The sequence below is a fragment of the Helianthus annuus genome, chromosome 17 (genome assembly GCF_002127325.2).
Source record: "Helianthus annuus cultivar XRQ/B chromosome 17, HanXRQr2.0-SUNRISE, whole genome shotgun sequence".
NCBI classification, from domain to species: domain Eukaryota; kingdom Viridiplantae; phylum Streptophyta; class Magnoliopsida; order Asterales; family Asteraceae; genus Helianthus; species Helianthus annuus.
In genome coordinates, this window is record NC_035449.2 from 104608937 (window position 1) to 104616977 (window position 8041).

At 39.2% G+C, this 8041-nt stretch overlaps 1 long non-coding RNA gene across 1 annotated transcript; it reads right to left on the reverse strand.

Annotated features, from left to right (window-relative positions):
* Positions 1-5400: 5400 nt before the first annotated feature.
* Positions 5401-8041, reverse strand: LOC110926135. Its single transcript, XR_002584991.2, has 3 exons — positions 7761-8041; positions 6109-6174; positions 5401-5628 (listed from the first exon to the last, which is right to left on the reverse strand). It is a non-coding gene; the product is annotated as an uncharacterized LOC110926135 (long non-coding RNA).

The following is an 8041-nucleotide window of genomic DNA, read 5'->3' on the forward strand; positions in this document are numbered from 1 at the left end:
GGAAGAGCTAGGTCGGATGAAACCCCTATCCAACAGCTCTTGGAGTTGATTTGACAATTCCTGCAACTCCCCTGGCGCAAGACGGTACGGCGCACGAGCAACCGAGGCTGCCGCTGGGGCGAGGTCGATCTGGAATTCCACCTGACGATGTGGAGGTAAACCAGGGAGTTCCTCAGGAAATACGTCAGGATATTCACGAACAACTGGAAGATCTTCAATCTTCCTTTCATCTGACCGTGAATCAGTGACAAGAGCAAAAATTGCAGAATAACCCTTACGTAGATACTTCTGAGCCTTCATCGCTGAAACAATGCTGACCGGGGTCCCACTGCGATGACCCTGAACTGATAAAAATTCCCTACTAGGAAGGGGAACACGTATGATCTTCTCCTTACAGAGAATCTCCGCTTGATACTTGGACAACCAGTCCATTCCAACGATCACATCGAAGCTTCCAAGAGTAATAGGTATTAAGTCAATGTCGAATACTTGACCCAGAAGATCGATTTTACACCCCAGTAGAACATGTGTAGCTTCGATTGTTTTACCATTTGCGATTTCTACTATGTGCTTCATTACGAGAAGTGTAGGACTTAACCCTAACTGAGAACTAAATTCCAAAGACACGTAACTCCAGTCGGCACCAGAATCAAATAAAATTGAAGCAATAACACCGTTCACTGAAAACGTACCAGTAACCACGTTGCCGTCGTTCCGCGCTTCACCAGCTCCCAACACAAACCCGCGCCCACGCGCGACATTACCCGCATTGTTCCCCGCATTGTTGTTCCCATTACTACCCCCTGTGTTCTGCTTCAGCTGAGGGCAGTCTCGCTTGAAGTGCCCCTCGGCCCCACACTGATAACACCCTCTCTGAGTACCCTGATTTTGTTGAGATTGTTGCCTACCCATCTGTTGTGACGGCTGCTGCTGAGCTGGAAAAGTGGCCCTACAATCCCTAGCCATATGCCCTGGTCGATTACATCGATGGCAAACCCGAGCACACTGTCCCTTGTGATGATAGTTACACTTGCTGCACAAAGGTAGCTTCCCCGCATATGATCCCTGCCCTGATTTGTTACTCGTGTTCTGATTCACTGATGCTGTCTGACTGGAACTGCGGGTGCTGCCAGTATCCGTCTTCTTCTGAGGCTGTGTAGAGTTGGACCCCTTGTCTGTATCGTTCCACTTACGTTTGCTATCAGCAGCAGATGCAGTGGAAGTAGTGGCAGCTGTGGTAGTGCTAGAAATACGAGGTGGCAATGAGTCGCTCTCCACCTCCTGGTCAACGATTTTATGTGCCAACCTAACAATCTGGGTTAGGTTATTGAGGTTCGCTGCTGTAACTAAACCCTTCACCCGTGGGGGTAACCCCTTAATAAACAACTCGATTCTTCGCGGCATGGGTCGGGACAAGTTTGGACACAAATCAGCTAACTCGTATGACCGCTTCACATACGCCTCGATTTCAGACCCCACCATTGTCAGATGATAGTACTCATTCTCTAACTTCGCTATTTCATCTCGAGGGCAGTATTCCTCCCTCATCAGTTCTTTAAAATCATCCCACGTAGTGGCGTTCGCCGCCTCAATACCTAGCAGTTGGACCTGGGCATTCCACCAGGTCAAGGCACCATCCTGAAGCGTGCCTGCTGCAAACTTTACTCTATCCCCAACTGGGCAGTTACATATCGCAAACACTGACTCCGCCTTTTCGAACCAGCGTATAAGTCCCACAGCCCCTTCAGTGCCACTGAAGGTCTGTGGCTTGCAATCCATGAAAGTTTTAAAAGTGCAGACCGGTGGGTGAGGCTGGTTTTGTGGCGCCGGCTGACCTATTAACGAGAGAAAATACACCAACAAGTAAGACTCAAGTTTACGTTTCAAAGGAAAGGGATGTTTGGTACATGTCATACCAGCCTGATAAGCTGCCAAGGCCGCAGCCACCTGAGCGTTGAGTAATGCTTCTAGCTCAGCTTGGGTCATAAGGATTTCACCACGCCCACCACCGCGGCCTCCATTACGTCCACCACGACGACCTCCACCACGTCCGTTCATGATTCTACAAGTATGGGAGGAAGGAATGAATTAACAGACTATTTCAAGCGGATGTCAAGTATTGCTATAGTATTCACAGTTCTCGAGGTTCTAATACAAGATTGACTAACAACGTGGGATTCCTTTTCACACTAGTCGAGATTTACTGGGACTCACATGCACCCCACGTTGTTATTATGTGTGCACCCATAATAATAACCCGATTTGCATGCTTATCTCAGTTCCTCCCAACTCGCGTCAAAAGGTTTCCCCAATTTCAAGCAGCACGACCAATGGCATCACAACATACAGCATATAAGTTCAAGAAGAGTCCTACTCTTAAAACACATAGCATAGACCGATTGCATAAGAATTCGTATTGTAATGTCAAGTGTGCGTTTGAGTGTGATGCTAATCATGAGTATGTACTGAATATGCTATGCAATAGTAAATAAGAGACGAACCTTGCTGTCTGGAGCCGAGTGTCATGGTCAATGTCGTGTCAGTTCAGTTATAGTCTGGTTTTATAAATCATCCTTTTAAAACCAAATTCACTATAACCAGTGGCTCTGATACCAAACTGTCACACCCCCAAATTACCACCTAGGGGGGTATCCCTGTTAGGCGTGTGACGACTAGTAATGAGCCACCAATTACATTGAATCACAAGTTTAAATAAAATTCCATCACTTAATTATACTGAAATCCCAAACATAAGTTGTTCAAAAACCATAAGTTCAGCGGAAGCGTTAATGTATCATACTGTAAATATTATCCAAACAACCACAATGAATAAAAGTCTGATAAATAAGTTTATTAATGTAACCATGACCACTCTCGCCCTCCAGCCAGCAAGTTCCTGCATTCTCAGCACCTATGGACCTGCGAGCATGTAACACACGTATCAGACAAAGCTGGCGAGTTCACAGTTTTAGAAAATGTTTGTTACCCGTTGTATGTAAAACAGTTCAATAACCAATGCAAGTAATATTGTTAATATCTCATTTCCGAACAATGACGGCTCCTGAAATACACGACTGCCCTTCCCACGTACTCCTATCTAGTACTGGGCCAGACTGGGTCATTAGTTCACCTCCGTCCTCTACAGGCGCGGGGTGAGGGTGCCAAACCTAAGTAGCGCTACTAACTAATACCCGATGAGGGACTTACAAAAGATGATAGGTGAGAATATTAACCAATATACCCGTTTTTACCCAAAGACTTATTCCCCCCATGGGATACCCACTGACTGTCCCCAACCACTGGGACACATGCTCGAATGTAGTGAACTCACCTTGGGTTTGCTCGGTAGGGTTAATTACTGCCTACTAGTCGGTCAACCACGTCCTATCATTGTTTATTAACACGATTAGTTTGTATTCGCGTTGCATTCCATAGGTTGTCACACAACATACAAGTAACAAACAAGTATCACACATATCTCTATCGCTTATCACAACAAGGGTACGAATCACCAAACTTCTCATGTTACCATTTCGTATTATTCGATATCATACAATCATACTGTTAAGTCTATAAGTTAGATTACATATCCTTTAATAGCATTCGTGTTACAAGTTGCTTGGGTTCACCAACCCACCCGACTAACATTTCATAACCGTTTAACTCGTCCCTCCATTTAAAAACATATAGGGTAGCCCGAGTTAACTTGACCACCCACTGTTCAACGTTTATAACTCACACCGTATTATGTATATACATATATATACTAGGTACTTGGGCCCCCCCCCGTACAACCCCTTGAATACCCGGCCCAGCTAACCAAAGGTTTCAGCCCATTGTTTTGAATATCTGCATGGCTCCGTTAGCCAAACTAGTGGGCTGAATATGTATACTAGTGGGCTGAATATGTATCCGATTTGGATCAGGTCGGAGTGGGCCACATCAGGTCAGTGAGTTGTTGATTTTGTACACCGCCTGTTCCATTATTTGACTCATTCACATAGTATAACTCTATTGGTTGATTCCAGCGGTCCACTAAAAAAAACAAGCATATCATTCTCGGTCCAATCCCACTTCCCCCCCCACATGAAATACCCAGTCTGTTCTATATTTTGATATTGTTACACACTGATTTTAATATTGCTTGCCAACTATATTGCACCCTAACCTACAACCAATCACTTCATAACAAAACCAATAGTAGCCTGCCATTCTTTTCGGTGCTGCAATCCTTATCATAATCCATTAATATTCTGATAACTATTATTAAACCTCCTAATAGAAAGCTATGCTTGATACTCACGTGGTTACCAGTTTCGATAAGAGATCCACAATTGTTTATACATATACCATTCAGACTTGACAATACTATTTTACACCCTCACACACATCATAAAACAACTAATCATATATAATCATAGTAAATCAGGTTACACGCATCAAATAATATCACATAAGGCCTATCAAAATCTGCCGTGTCTATAAGACATGATCATCGACTACATTAATGAATTATCGGCTAACAATCATCGACTACATTAATGAATTATCGGCTAACAACTAGTATAGTAGAGATTCACTAACCACAGTCTTTGATAGCCGAATGATATCACGCAAGAGGGGGGTTCCACTGCCGTCGTATAATAGATGTAAAAGTAGGGTTTGCTCTACTATGCCTCACTAACTAATCACGTTATAAATAATTACATGGACAAGGGGGGTTTTGGGTCGGTTGCAAATAACAATTAACACAAGATTCTGGGCCGGTTCTATCCATAGTGTGGGGGCGGTTTGGGCCAAGTCCTAGGTTTATTCGATACATTATATCCAAGGGTTTCTTAATCAAACAAGCACATATACATTGCGGTCCAATTATACGTTACGGCCCAATGGACCACCATAGATATTGGCCCATTACACACATAACCAAATATATAAACATGTTTAACAGGGTCACGGGTCGGATAGATAGGTTCAAAACAAGAACGGGGAATCACGGAAGATCACAAAACCGAAGACACTAACCTTGAAATGTTCGAGTTGTCACATTACTGAAGACTATGTTCGTATGAAGAAGCTATCACTGAACTCAACAGAAAACACCGAGACGCATGCTGAGTCGTCCGGTGACAAGAAAAGGAAACATGCAAACCTGAATCAAGCAACTCGTAACAACAAGGGTTCCAACAAGAAGTGTGACCCCAACCCGCCTTAGGAGGCGAAATCGCTTGCAGCCATGAATGACGCTCCAGCTAAGGGATACCTGGGCACCCTGCCCAAATGCAATCTGTCACACCCTGCTCATAGCGGAAGCGCGAGGTGTGATCTGTTGGTTCTCATTGCATAACGATATAAGTAAACATACTAAATGAATAAAACATACTCCATTGCCATTACCATAATTGCTCAAAAGATGCGCAACATACATTAAGTTTATAATTTACAAACCATTCAAAGAAACTAAGTTGTTATTATTTCATACATTCAAAACGAAAATTTTAAACACTAAGGCTTTGTCCACTATATCACCGCAAAGCGGCAGTATAATAGATAAACCCTTCAAAAGATGGCACGGAGTCTTGATACTTGTTTCCCGAATTAGAATCCCTGACAAGGTCCACTAATTCCCTGAAATACATGTTTAAGTAGAAAAATCAACAAAGGTTGAGCGAGTTCATGCAGTTTAGTTATGTATGATACACCCGAAAAATGTAAAATGTATTTGTATTTGTATTTGAATCAAATATAGTATGAAAAGCGTCAATGAAATCGTGATCATTAATGTTTTGCAAGGACATTAATATGTGTGACGAATTAGGAAGCAAACCAACCCTAGACGATTTTAATTGTATCGACACCATGTCGTAGGGCAACAAACGCACTCCTAGGTAAATGAATGACCATGAGTGGGGCTCGCCAAAACCCATTAGATCTAACCCTTTGTTCCTTGGTCCAAACTGGATTAATGGTGCTTTAGTTATGGCCTTAATTTCGCACATGATCTAAGGTGTTTCATTCCTTGACTTATCATACTTATTGTACATGTATTTTCTTCGATAGTTGTAAAGCTTGAAAAACATTTAAAATGAAAAGGGGACATGAACTCACAGTATCGCTTCAGTGAGTAGAAGTAAATATGATTTCACGTACGGTAGTCCTGAACAGTATTGCGACCTACAATCGTTGTTATATTTTGTTAGACACTTCGGTCTTTGTAAATAACTTGAGTACAAGTCTTATGTCTTAACTATGTTTAAGACTTGTATGTCTTTATTGTTTAACCGTTATATATATATTTTTCCAAATACATATATGTAAGTAATCGTGTATCTGGTATGTCATATAGTCGGATCTAGTTCCCTTGAATTCGTGTTTAGTAGTAATTAATCGTATACTTGTATTTCATTACAAGTTATGTCATTGGGCCTAAATAGTGTTGGGTTTAAATAGTGTTGGGCTTTTGGGCCCATAAGTTTGGTATTGGGCTTGGCCAATGAGTTATTTGCTATTGGGCTTAGCCCAAGTATTTAGTTTAAGCCCAATATAATTTATAAAAAAAAATATAAGCCCATTTTATATAAATATTTAGCCCAAAAGATAAGTCTTTCATTGTTATAAAAATAATTTTATAAAAATTTTCTAATTATACTTTTTAGATAATAAAAACATAATACTTTTTATAAGTTTTCCAAAATGTCCGAAGTTTGGTAATGGTAACGTAAATTTTGTGTCTGTGTCGAAAGATCGTCTAGATGTCGTATTAAGTCCTCGGATGGGTAAGATGTCCATAAGTTCGTTCGTCGTCCATTTTGTCCACAATTTATGTCCGATTGTTCGTAGTGTCCGTAATATGTCTTTAAGGCGTATTTATATGAAATTTGGTAAGACTTGAATTCTAAAGTCTTTTTGAGTTTGTTATCACCATTTTAATCAAGTTCTTATCTTTGATATATATAACTAATACACAAATTACTACATATCACATAACTTGTTAAAATGAACAAATATATATTTTCTCAAAATATATAATTATCTAATCTTTTCTTTTTATTAAAAGCTTTCTTTTATATCTTTGTAAATCTTGGAAAGATTTAACTAAAAATGATAGTTTTTATATCATATAGTTTTTAAGAAAATTTTGCCATATCACCTTTGTTTTAATCACTTTGCCATGTTTAATAAACATATCTTTTTCTTTTCAAATCAACATCACAATTTACTCATAACTTTTATAAACAAGATACATAAACTTTATAACAAGATTTATAACATAATCTTATCAAGATGATCTCAAAATCATGTAGGGTTTTGAACTTGCTTACAACATATGTTAACTAGTTCAAAAACCTAGTTTACTTCTAGTTTTTACAACTTTTATAAAAATCTCATGTTGTATGTTACTTTCTATACTCTTGTAAAAAGTCTTGTTTTTATTTAAAAACATTAAATACTTTAATTACACCATAGATTTTGATCATCCAATATATAAAAAAAAACTTTAACATGTTTATGTATACTTGTTAGATCATATTTTTAGAATATCATCTAACAAGTTATACATGTCTTAATCATCTCAACAAGATCAAATATTTAAAATAACAAACCTTAATCACAACATAAACAAACATAGATATCATGATTTGTATTTTTGCTTCTTTGTATTTTCATACTATTATTTATGATTATTTTGTTTTTACTAGTTATAATAATAATCATAGCATAAGTAAGTAAGAAAAATAAATATAAAGTTAGAAGCTCACTTCTAGCTCTAGGCTAGGGATGATCTAAAAGAGCTTATGATCCAAAGAAGATGAAGATCTTGTTGTTAGAAGACTCTTGGATGGATGAAAAGGCTTGATTTAACTTGCAAATGCTTTAGATCTTCTTAATGTCCATGAAAATCCATGTGGTTTATAAGAAAGATGAATATGATGGAAGGGTTTTTCTATGGTGTTCTTGGTAGGTTGATGAAGATATGAAGGTGTTTGAGAGAATTTGTGTGTGTTTGAAAAGGTGTAAAAGATTTGTAGTGTGTGTAAGT